This window comes from Limulus polyphemus, unplaced genomic scaffold (assembly GCF_000517525.1).
Source record: "Limulus polyphemus unplaced genomic scaffold, Limulus_polyphemus-2.1.2 Scaffold1402, whole genome shotgun sequence".
In the NCBI taxonomy this organism is placed as follows: Eukaryota; Metazoa; Arthropoda; class Merostomata; order Xiphosura; family Limulidae; genus Limulus; species Limulus polyphemus.
This window is the reverse complement of record NW_013667012.1, coordinates 217058-229306: the sequence shown is the minus strand read 5'-3', so window position 1 is coordinate 229306 and position 12249 is coordinate 217058. Positions and strand designations below refer to the sequence as shown.

Below are 12249 nucleotides of genomic sequence, written 5' to 3'. Positions count from 1 at the left end.
CCCGATTGGAAGTACCATCTTCTTTTTGCTGAACATCTTTCGAGCCATTCTTCTCTTCCTATTTTCACGGATGCTTCGAAATTGGGTGACTCTGTAGGTTCTGCCATGGTGTGCTGTGGCTCGGTAGTTGCTCGCAGGATCCCCCTCTACAGTTTCTGTATTCACTGCCGAGTTGTATGCTATTTCTCTTGCTCTGGATCATGTAGAAGCTATGCAGTACAGTGACTGTACTATTTACACTGATTCTCTTAGCTCTCTACTGGCCCTGGAATCGCTTAACGTTAGTTCTCACCATATTCTCGTCGATATTCAACAACGACTGGCCCATTTTTCTCTATCTTCTGTTTCTATTCAGTTTTTCTGGATACCTAGCCACGTCGGTATTCACGGGAACGAGCTCGCTGACACCGCAGACAGACTTAGCTGGTGCCGTCAGATGTTTTATAAGGGTTTACCCCTGACGTTGGACAGTGTCATTGGCGATGGTGACACTCTCCGACTTGATTATATTTTAGATTTTTTACGCACTATTGGTCTTTTTAATTGTATATAAATCTTTTATCCAAATTTTGGACATATTTTGGTTTCAACTCACTGTATTTTTACATTTTGCTATAATTTACTTTCACTGTTTTTACCGATTGTTTGGCGCAGATAGCCTCGTTGCTTTGCGCTATGAAACAACCAACCAACACGATAAAACCATATTTTAATGGTTTTTAAGTGATTTTCGCTATCGTAAAGTATTCTAAAAAGTACCTATTCCATTAGCTATAAAAAGAACTTTTTCTATTTATGGTTTAAGTAGAAGTGTGTGTGCGTGGCCTAGTGGTTAGTCCGTGATCGAACTGACCAAGGTTCGAGACATGAGGACACTGAACATGTTCCACACTTCCAACTATGGAAGTGTTATAAAAGTGGCAGTCAGCTTCCGATATTCGGTTCAAGAGGCGAACAAAGTCCTGATAGCGTTAAAAGCTGCTGGCTGGTCAATAGTTCAAAATGGTGGTCGGCTACATCTGAGCCCTGACTATTTAACTAGAGAACAAAATCAATTCCTTATCGTACATAACTTTTATATAAAACACAATTACATACTAACTCGTTTGTGCGTGAGAACAAGATCAATTCCTTATTGTACATAACTTTTATATAAAACACAATTACATACTAACTCGTTTGTGCGTGAGAACAAGATCAATTCCTTATTGTACATAACTTTTATATAAAACACAATTACATACTAACTCGTTTGTGCGTGAGAACAAGATCAATTCCTTATCGTACATAACTTTTATATAAAACACAATTACATACTAACTCGTTTGTGCGTGAGAACAAGATTAATTCCTTATTGTACATAACTTTTATATAAAACACAATTACTTACTAACTCGTTTGTGCGTGAGAACAAGATCAATTCCTTATTGTACATAACTTTTATATAAAACATAATTACATACTAACTCGTTTGTGTGTGAGAACAAGATCAATTCTTCATTGTACATAACTTTTATCATAACGGAGCATTTAAAAACACAAACAAGGCAATCAGATTTGTTTTAATTACTACTACGTGATATTTTAGGTACCAATTTATATTTAAATATTTGGTTAACAAACTGATGTATTCGAAAATAAATCCCAAATATTTTCTATTTCTAGCTGAGCACATGATGCCACGTATCAAACAATATATATATTTGAGAGACGAGTGTGGTTGAGTTATTTGCTATGTTGATGTCCGTGCTATAGGTTTCATAGAGTACGCTTCTGATTGCTGACAGCACTGATCAGTACTGCAGAAAAGGACTCAACACAATTAACTTGCAACATACACGATTTAGCTAGAGCAACGCAAATACTATTCCCACTTGTTAGAACCTCGTTAAGCCGTTAACATTTCACTCCAATAATTATTACTCGAGAACTTTCATGGTGTTGAAGTTTGTCACCTATCTAGAGTGAAATACGTTTGTGCACGCTGTTTATATATAAGAAAGTCGTGCTGAATGTTTGTGCAAATTAATAATCTAGGTAGGTACAGGTTGAATACACTGACATACAAGTGCTCGTACAAATGTGTATTTTTATAAACCCAGCTGTGCGATCTTTATAACCCATATGTGTATACTCAAACAGACATTTCTATCACAAGTGCACCAAGTAGGCGAGCATCCCTCGTGCTCTTCTCGCTCTGTCACGTGGCTGTTCCCATAGCACTTCGCGCGCGACTGTGGAAAATCAGTTGGAAACAGCCGGAAGATATTTACTCAGTTCTTGGAAATATACGAGTTTCTCCTGAAGTTTAATGTTCATTAGGAAGGTGAATCTGGAAAAATAAAAGTGAAATATTGTGGGTTTCTAGTACTTAAAGGTAGAGAAAAAACCATTACTGTTGTTGTTCATCCTGATTTCTTAGAAAGGTAAGTTCAGGCTTTTTCACGTGCGTTGTTTATATCTTTATGTGTAACATCCCAAAGTGCATACTGCGTTTAGCTGTTGTATTTTTACCTTGTTACTCCTCCTGTTTGGTTAATTTTAGAGGAATGAATTGTGTTAATAATAATAATATAATATTGTCTACACTTTACCGATTCCAATAACAAAAGTAATGAAGTTGAGTTTCGAACGTCTGAGTCCAATAATAAGTGTGTACGTTTGATTCATATATAGGGATCAAAATTATAAAACAATATAATTGTTATAACACACATAAACATACATAACTGTTGAAACGTGTCACATTGGTAAATAAATGCTGTGCAAGATAAACGCTTGCTCACGAAACGTTTTACATATGTACTTTACACTCACGTATATATACTGTTTCTGTATTGAAATATGTAAATACGTTTCAGTGCATTTATCCACTTATTCTTATGGAATATTATGAGAAAGTGTGACTTTGTGTGTTAAAGTTGCAGTGTATTTATTCACTTATTCATATGGAATATTATGAGAAAGTGTGACTTTGTGTGTTAAAGTTACAGTGTATTTACACACATTCTTATGGTGTAGTATGACAAAACGTGACTTTATGTATTAAGGTTGAAGTACATATAATTGTATACTTATTCTTCTGGTGTATAGCGGAAAAATGTGTTAGAGTATTAAAGTTGAGTGACTTTATACATATTCTTATGGTGTATTATGAAAAAACGTACCTTCATGTAAGAAATTTGCAGTGAATTTGTACATATTTTTATGATTTGTTATGAAAACATGTGATTTCATGTATTAAAGTTGCTGTGGATTTACACACTTATTCATATGATGTATTAGGGAAAAAACGTGACTATTTATTTCATATGAAATCATGTCATCTGCAGTAATAAAAGTCAGTTGTACTTCCCTGGTTTATCTTCAAGAGGGTGCAACAGTACACCTTGTTAACCTGGGCTATTCTGTTTCTTGTTATCACGCCCAGACATCCACACGTATATAGGGGTGACTTTTTATAAAATACATTAGTACTCAGTGTATCTTCAGGACGAGTGCTCGAATACACTTTCTTCCCTGTGACTTTGAAAACTATTTAATAATTTAATAAATATTGAATGTTTTTTTAACTTGCGTTACAGGGGAAATTTACACTTTCTTCCCTGTGACTTTGAAAACTATTTAATAATTTAATAAATATTGAATGTTTTTTTTAACTTGCGTTACAGGTGAAATTCACCCCTATACGAACGAACACGCGCACACATATACACATACAAGTTTACTAGTTTGTTCGTAATCGCTGTTACATCTATTGTGTGAGCATCGTTAGGATGATATAAAGAAACTGAGATTGATTCTTTGCTTTTTCCTGAGTTTCAGTGTTATACAAACAATACTAAATAACTATAGATTTGTTTTAGACTCTTTAACTAGTCTTTCGACCGCATAGTAACTTAAAACTGATAATATTTCTCAACACAGACAGTCTGGTTATGAAGGGTATCGGTTTATACATGGATATATATATCTGATACATAATTGATCAGATCATGCAAGCTTAACTTGGGTTGTGGGTTTATACATGAGTATATATCTGATACATAATTGATCAGATCATGCAAGCTTAACTTGGGGTGTGGGTTTATACATGGGTATATATCTGATACATAATTGATCAGACCATGCAAGCTTAACTTGGGGTGTGGGTTTATACATGGGTATATATCTGATATATAATTGATCAGACCATGCAAGCTTAACTTGGGGTGTGGGTTTATACATGGGTATATATCTGATACATAACTGATCAGATCATTTTAGCTTAACTTTTGTTATTATTCTTTGTACCTGGTATGTGTGTAAAGGAACAGTGTCGTCTTAGAAAACAAAACATAACCCGACATCCCTTCAATAATGAGTCGAGCTAAGCTACTCTCGTCAACAGAGAATAGAAAATAATTGTTACAGGTTATCTATACAAGTCCAAAGAACGTAGTAAACATAAGCATGGTTGTGCTTTCATGAAGTTGTATATTCAATTTGATGTAATTTCGCGTGTACTGTGTGTTAAGGCTCGTCGAAGAAGAAAGCAAACTTGAGATTGAAACCTTCTTGAGTTTTCGTTTTCACTCGTGTGCTATTGCATATTTTAAACTGTTTAACAAAGAAAGAAAACACAAATTTTGTAATTTTACTCAAAAAAAACAAAAACGAAAGAATAAACAAATCCTGCTTGTTCCCAATTTAATTCTTATGTCTGTTCGTGAAAGAAACCTGCTTTTGTACCTAATATTGTTTACGCTTTTATACTTTAAATCAATGTATTTTGGTCACATAGTTATCTTACAATATGTGATTACATACAGAGTGTAAATATTTTATCAACTGACATGACAACTCCAACAAACTCACCTATTGATGCAACGAACCCACTGTTTCGCATAAGAATATTGGAATATCATATCTGCAAATCATAACAGATTTAAAATGGTGAGTGTTTATAGAACAATAAAATTATATTCCTGTATGTAATGTTTGGCAATGTGCGATTATCTTAAATAAAACATCTATAAATGTAAATTAGCCGAATGACTGCATTTATTGAGCTGAGAAAGTAGAATAACTTGGGAATATTTTATTTATAAAACAATAAAAGAAGGCATTTAGCCCTAATATGAAGGAGGGCACTGTTTAATAAATGTTTCAAGTTGAGTGAATCCGTTTAATTTCCACTGGTGTAACGAAGAGTTGGAGGAGAGAAAGACACGTTCATTCAACGAGAAATATAGAAAACACAAACATTTCTCAATGAATAGTTTAGTGGCACATTATTATTTATTTTATTTCAATATTAACATGATGAACACTACTACGCGATTTATCAAAGTTGTGTTGTGTCTTTCTAAAACTACTTGGTTATTTATTACCTGAAACGGTAGTTCACTACTAGGGATATAGTTGTTATCCAGTCTATGAAACGATGATATTTATCAGTTCTTATTTAACGCAGCAGTGTTCAGGGTTTAGTGGCTGGTTAAGATAGTTAATCGTACGTAGGAAGTTATATGGAGTATTTCGTAGTATTTTTTTTTATATAACACATTTATATGTGATTCACAGAATGGAATGATAGATTAAACCATAAGTGTTACCATAAGTAACACATGTTACTTGTTTACACCAGAATTTAACGTGCGCTTTATTTAAAATTAATTATAGAATTCCCCCCCCCCCCTACCCTGCTGGATCAGCAGTAAGTTTGAGGCTTATAACTCTAAAATTCGGGTTTTCATATCCGCGTTAGGCAGATCAAAGAAAGCCCAAACTAGTAAACAAATCACAGATTTTTCGTTAACTCGAGGATTTCATGTTTTCAATTTCAACGGCACCTCATGCGACACATGGGTTAAAGGACCAGGTAAAGAGACCAACAGAGTTCACATAGTCATCCCTAATTTTAGACTATAATGACCAGAAGGAATGTAGCCAGTCAGCATCACCCGCTCCATAAGATCAAAAAACTTTCTGTGGATCCTGAAACACAAAAATATATGGCATTATTGTATAATATTCATTATCAGGGTTAAGACTGTAATATACGTCAGCATAAACATAAAATAATCTTGTTTCAATAACTTGTACACATGTTATTAATGTACAGATATGTTTTCACAAAACTTTAGTTAAATATAAAACTGACACTTTCACTTCTCGATCACGAGACTACACTTTGATATAGAGGAGAGGGAAACAAGGTATCATGACAAGAGCTTAATATTACCAAACATAATAACAGCATAAAAAAACGACTGACATTGCACAAGGCTAGTGAAGTATAATTTTTCGATAACTAACAAAATTTAGATGGAAACTTTAAAACCCATGTTTTACAAAAAACAACCTTGATACGTTTTAATTGAAGTCTCGTATTATTAAAAAAACGCGACTTCATCTATTAATGTTGCAGTACATTTATATACTTGTTTATATGGTGTTATGAACAACGTGAACTTATGAAAGCTTAATTTGTGTTATTAATGTTTGTTTCTGGTGTGTGTGTGAGTGAAAGGTGCAGTGATGTCCTAGAAAAAAAAGCTCTGCAACCCAGTTTTATTGCTGAAAGTGTCATAAGAGCATGGAGCTCTCTGTAAAGAGCAAGTTTGATGACATACGTTCCTGAACATTCGTTGAATGATGAATTTGATGTCGTATAAACAGATCCATTTAACAATGCATATAAAAGTTCACAAAGACTAGGGAGTGATTCATTTCTGTTGGCTGAGCTGATATTCCGCAGATCTATACCCAGTGTTTTTCCATTCCTTTAGCACATTACAAACAGTGGATTTGGATATTAAGTATCGTGAATTCTCATGCCATCAGTGTTGCATCCAATAACTATTCCTCTTTGAAGATCTGCGAGTTCCTTTGTGGCATCTTAACTCCCACGTCTGAGGTATCTGATGCTACGTGTAAGCCATACGCAAGAAACACGTTCAGCGAGAACGGGTTCATAAAGTCAAGATATGCTGTATCAAGATTTTTGGAAATATAGTGTACGTACTTATGTGTGGGCATTACGCCTTTAATTCTCTCATAAGTGACTCGCACAAAAAATTGGTAAAATTATGTTTTTTCTTAGTGATACATTCGAAACGTATAGTTCCTCGTTTTTCAGAATTCGCTAATGTTTTGTAATTTTACGTTTCATGCAGTTAATTTGCTTATGTATGCAATATCACTAAATATCAATAATGCAAAATTATGCTAATTTCATTTTTCATAAAAATATTCAGTTGAAATTTCTGTTCTGTTTCGGAATTAAGTGAAATAAAGGTTTGATATATTAAGCGTACAATATTTTTGGGTAACGTTTTTGACCCAAATTTTGCCTAGATGTTTTTATAATTAGATACGCCTTTTATCATTCACAAAGCTTTATACCAAAAGTAAGTCTTAATTCATTTGTCTAAAATTGAAATTAAAAAACTCTACAGAATATTAGGACTAAACCATTGGGTTACTTAACTCATGCTGACAATAACTTGGACAGATAGTGATTTAATTTCATTGCCGTTTCATCCCTGAAATGCGAAAAATGATTAAATCGCAGATGAGGTGAAACAAGGCTTAGCTGTGTCTGTTTAATAAAGTTGGTTGTTACTGTTTTTTTCCCCTGTGTACCGGGAACAAAAAACTTTTTTGACTTTTATTTTGATAAATATGTCCAAGGATTATTCAGCAGACTAACACATAGAAGGATAAAGACTTCTATAAAACTGTATAAAATTTAAGATAAAAGAAATAAATTTAAGAATTTCACACTTAAAACTTAACGCACTACGTAGATCTCTACTTATTATGTGAATCTGTTCTTCTGAAATACCATAATAAATGATAAATGGTTTAACAACAAACACGAGAAACGTAAGTATTGATTAGTGAGTATTTCTTTATGAAAATATTTTTGTTTCAAGTCTAGTGAATATGTCTCCAAAAAGACAAAAAAAAAAAGAGAGAAAAACGTGTTTTCTGTTAAAGACTAAACAACGTTCAGGTAAGCATATACTCGTGAAAAAGCGGTTAAAATTCTCAGTTTCGATGACTTAGTTTGCTACTGGACAATTAGAAGTTTTTGGTAAATCAATTTATCACAGCTTTATGATGTAATATTACTGTACGCCATATTTCACTGCGGAGAATTGGTGATAGTGAGGTTATAATAATATAAACGTAATAAATCAAGCAGCATGCTTCACTTTGCGGTTTTTCTAATGACGAGTCTCAATATTTAACAAAACAAAACAAGAGGGAATCCTCAATAGCTGCGACACCTGAAATTCTTTTAGGGAGGATTAGAGTAAATTAATCTGAGACCTTTTTATTAGCTCTATTTTTGTGCGTCAGCAATACTAAGCGTGGGGCGCGCGTATACCCGATTCGATTTTATTAATCATCAATATCTTTACCAGCCTTCCCTCAAATTGAAATTATTTTAAGCAGGATTAGAATAAGTTAATCTACGAAATCTTGGGCGTGGTCAAATACACCAATCGAAAGGGTTTGCCCTCTTGAGTCCAAAACTCAAAGAGATGACATACCTATGAGCTTAAAAGTTTGTACGACAAACAACTCAAATCTGTTATATGAGCCATTATGCCATTATGATGAACATACGTGTTTTAAATATTCAAGCATTCAGAAAAAATATGTATTGGTTCTCTAAAATAAGCATTTTTTTATTGCCATCAGGTGCCATTATTTGGAAACATTGTGTTTTAACGTGTTGTTTTATTTTATGTGGTAACAATAAATATTTAAAGAGACAGAAGTGTTTTCATTTATGGATCCTTTAACGTTGACGTCCTTGATAAGAAATGAAACCATGACGAATAACTGTCTGTCGATTTGTTAATGCGTGCAACATTTCAAAATCTTTAGGCCATCACTACACTTAAACGTTCTTATTTTGGTGGAACGAAGGAAAGGTTGTCTGTATGAATTTCAACTGTATAAATACTTTTAGATAACTTAATAGGCTCTTCACTATAGATATATATTTGCGGATGTTAAACATGTATCAGTGTTTTTGTTTACTTTATGCCAGCCAACCGTTCTAGAATGTATATATTCAGAGTTGTATCGTATACAGAGAAGTCAAGCGAGGGAAACAGGTTTTAATAAATCAGAATCCTCTAAAGTGGCGTTATCACCATGTATTATTCGCCCTTTTATTACGTAGTAGTTCGTTAAACGATTTTCCATTGTACTAGCTGTATAATTTTGCTAAGCCAAATGAAAGCACTGGTAGGAAAATAATTAATAAGAACTTTATATTTTGCAATGTAATATATTATCTTGGCAGATTAAAAGAACCATTATTTCAGTTTAATACTTCGAAGTAAATGTTATTGTTTGATAATAATAGATTACAAGACTTGCACACAACATGAAAAGATTTTCACAACCAGTTTTCACGTAGATTGAACACTTTTGGCAAAACCTTTAGAAGATTTTTAAATTTTGTGATGTGAAGAAAAACTGCAAGATTTAAAATTTATTGCAGTGTAGACAATGAAGTACAAAGTTTGTAATTATTTCAGTGTATATATTTAAAAGAAAAAAAGTCCTCGTGACGTAATTTCCAACATTTCTGGTTAAGGATAGAAATATATGGGTTTCAAGAGATAATGTATCTGAAAAGGTTTCTCCCTTTTAATTGATTTTATTTGTTTGTTTTTAGTTAAGCACACAGTTACACAATGAGCTATCTTTGCAATCATTGCAATGCCCACCATGGTTATCGAAACACTGTTTTTTAGAGTAGAAGTCCACAAAAGTACAAACGGGGTTTTAAAGTATTCTGATTAAAATCAAATAAGGAAACACGTCATCCAGCGAAGGGATCCTTATCAAAAATTGGCCTATGAAGGGGCACCTCTTAAGAAACTTAATAAATGCTTATACGGTATACTTATGGAATAACTTTTTTTATTTTTTACAAAAAAGGCATTATTTTCCTCTCTTTTATAAATATATTGTAATAATTTTATTTCGCAATTTATAATGTTCTTTTAAAAATGCCTTAAAGGGAAATAATTTGTCAAATTTAAAAAAATAAACATTCGATAATAAAAAAAAAAAATAATCAGTTTCTGTTCTCCGGAGTTTCGTTATGAAAAGTGTTCCTCTGTTTTTAATATACCCCATATTCATATAAAACTGTCTGTGGTGAAGTAAAATCTTTAATGATTAAAGCACTTTCAGAAAATCCATTTTGAAGAGAATCAACTTAAAAATGGTAAATATTGAAAGATTATTGGCAGCTGAGCATCTTCAGTCACTGCTACCCTTTATCATCGCTGTTTTCATCAAGTGAATGGTAAATATTCAAATATTATTGGCACGTAATTATCTTGAATCACTGCTACCCTTTGTCATTGCTCTTTTCATCAAGTTACTTTAAAGATATAGATGTAACTGTGTGCTATGCATGATCCATATAATAAAAAAAGTTAAATTGATTATAGCTCTTCTTATTTCAATAAATCCATATGAAAATATAGATTTCTTTGATTTTTACATGAGACATGAATTTAATGTAATTCTATAATCTGTCAAATTTATGTTTTTCGATAAAAATTATATAAATATTTTTCAGGATTTTCACACCATTTTATCAGAAGACTGCTATTAACACAACTAACATAGCGTTATAATGTTCTTCTATCGTTGGATCGGTTCTTTTGTAATATTGGTTCTCACGACTAAGAATTAATTAATTTGTTCAATAAACGTTTACTTATAGCCACGCTCATTTGTAGGCTTAATTTCATCAACACTTTTCAACATAAACTTCACAACTAAACAGGCTTACCTTAATTCAACGTTTCGATACATAGTGCGAGATATACCCCTAACTTAATTAGCTTTGATAGATAAATAAACACGTAATTCACCGAGTAACTGAATAGCAGAATAAAATTGAAACACTTGTTGAATGCTTCATTGAATCTTTACACACCAACCACTCGCATCTACAATACATTCTCGCACCCTTAACCGAACCTCCATGAAATATATAGACCACCATGAAACATCCAGGCACTTCAGAACGATCTTTAAGAGCCCTCCAGATCCATTGCAATCATTCCAACCAGCAGCTACATCCAGAAAACAAGCAAGCTACAGCGCTAGAAATATAGCTTACAAAAAATAAAATAGTATACGTCTTATTCTAACAGTTGATGTAACATCTAAAACAAAGATTTGAGACAATATTTGAACTAATAATGAATAGAAAGTTTGCGTGAAGCTCTTGCTGCAAATTATCTAAATCACAAAGTAAAAACAATTGGTATAATGACACAAAGCTCTCCTTGAGGGCCGCGCTGGTTAGCTTTACGTGTTGGAACTACGTTTTCATACGGAAGTGTAAACAGTGGTGGTTAAAGTTTGTAATTCTATGCTTCCATTTTTAGGCAGTGTTTTTGACTATTACATTCGCTTTCATCTATCAACTAAAAATTAGGAACAGCTATACGAAAATAACTTTTGTGTAGCTCTGCGCGAAAAGTCTTAAGCAAACTAGTACTTTAAAACCGTGAGAAAATTCATCACTGAATACCTTTAGTGTCTTATTTACAACATGGTGATCGATAATGCCATTTTTTTAGAAAACTACAAGACACCATAATGTCCTAATAAGCTACATACAACCAGAAAGATGTCAATGTTTCAATCATTTCACTTCAGTGAAACTTAATTACCCGTGAACACAGCAATTAAAAGTCAAAATTATTTTCAAACAGCACACAAAATTTAGTTTTCATGGTTTAAAATACCACATCAGCACAGCGAAGAATATATTCTATACAGTCCAGGATAGTAGGTACACTTTTTTGGTTTTCTTGTACCTCATTAGCTGTTTCAGTCTTAAGACAGCGCAGTACTTCCTTTCTGTTTATTAGAGTTACTGTTTTTGTCATCATCAGAATTTTCGTTAATTATGGATAGTTAAATATAATTCCAATCTTGACCACCGAGGACCCCTATTCGAGTGTAATCGAATGCTCCTGTTAAGTATTAGAATTTCAAATGGTCCGAAGCCGAGTTAACTGATAATTCAAATTTAGTAGTTAAATTGTGCTTTGGATTTAGTAATTAAACATACACAGATATATAGTCAGTTTGTAATATTTACCAACAAGATTGATACACACAGTTTTCTTTTTTAATACAAATACGTTTTAATATATATACACAACAATATGATTTACAATAACAATTATTGCAAATAGTTAC

General features: G+C 32.9%; 1 protein-coding gene across 1 annotated transcript in view; it reads left to right on the top strand.

Moving 5' to 3' along the window:
* Positions 1-2313: 2313 nt before the first annotated feature.
* LOC106463422 overlaps positions 2314-12249 on the top strand; it is a 220806-nt gene continuing 210870 nt past the window's right edge. Inside the window, exon 1 of the mRNA XM_022390908.1 lies at positions 2314-2426. The gene's annotated coding sequence lies outside the window, so the exon portion shown is untranslated. The remainder of the gene's footprint in view (positions 2427-12249) is intronic.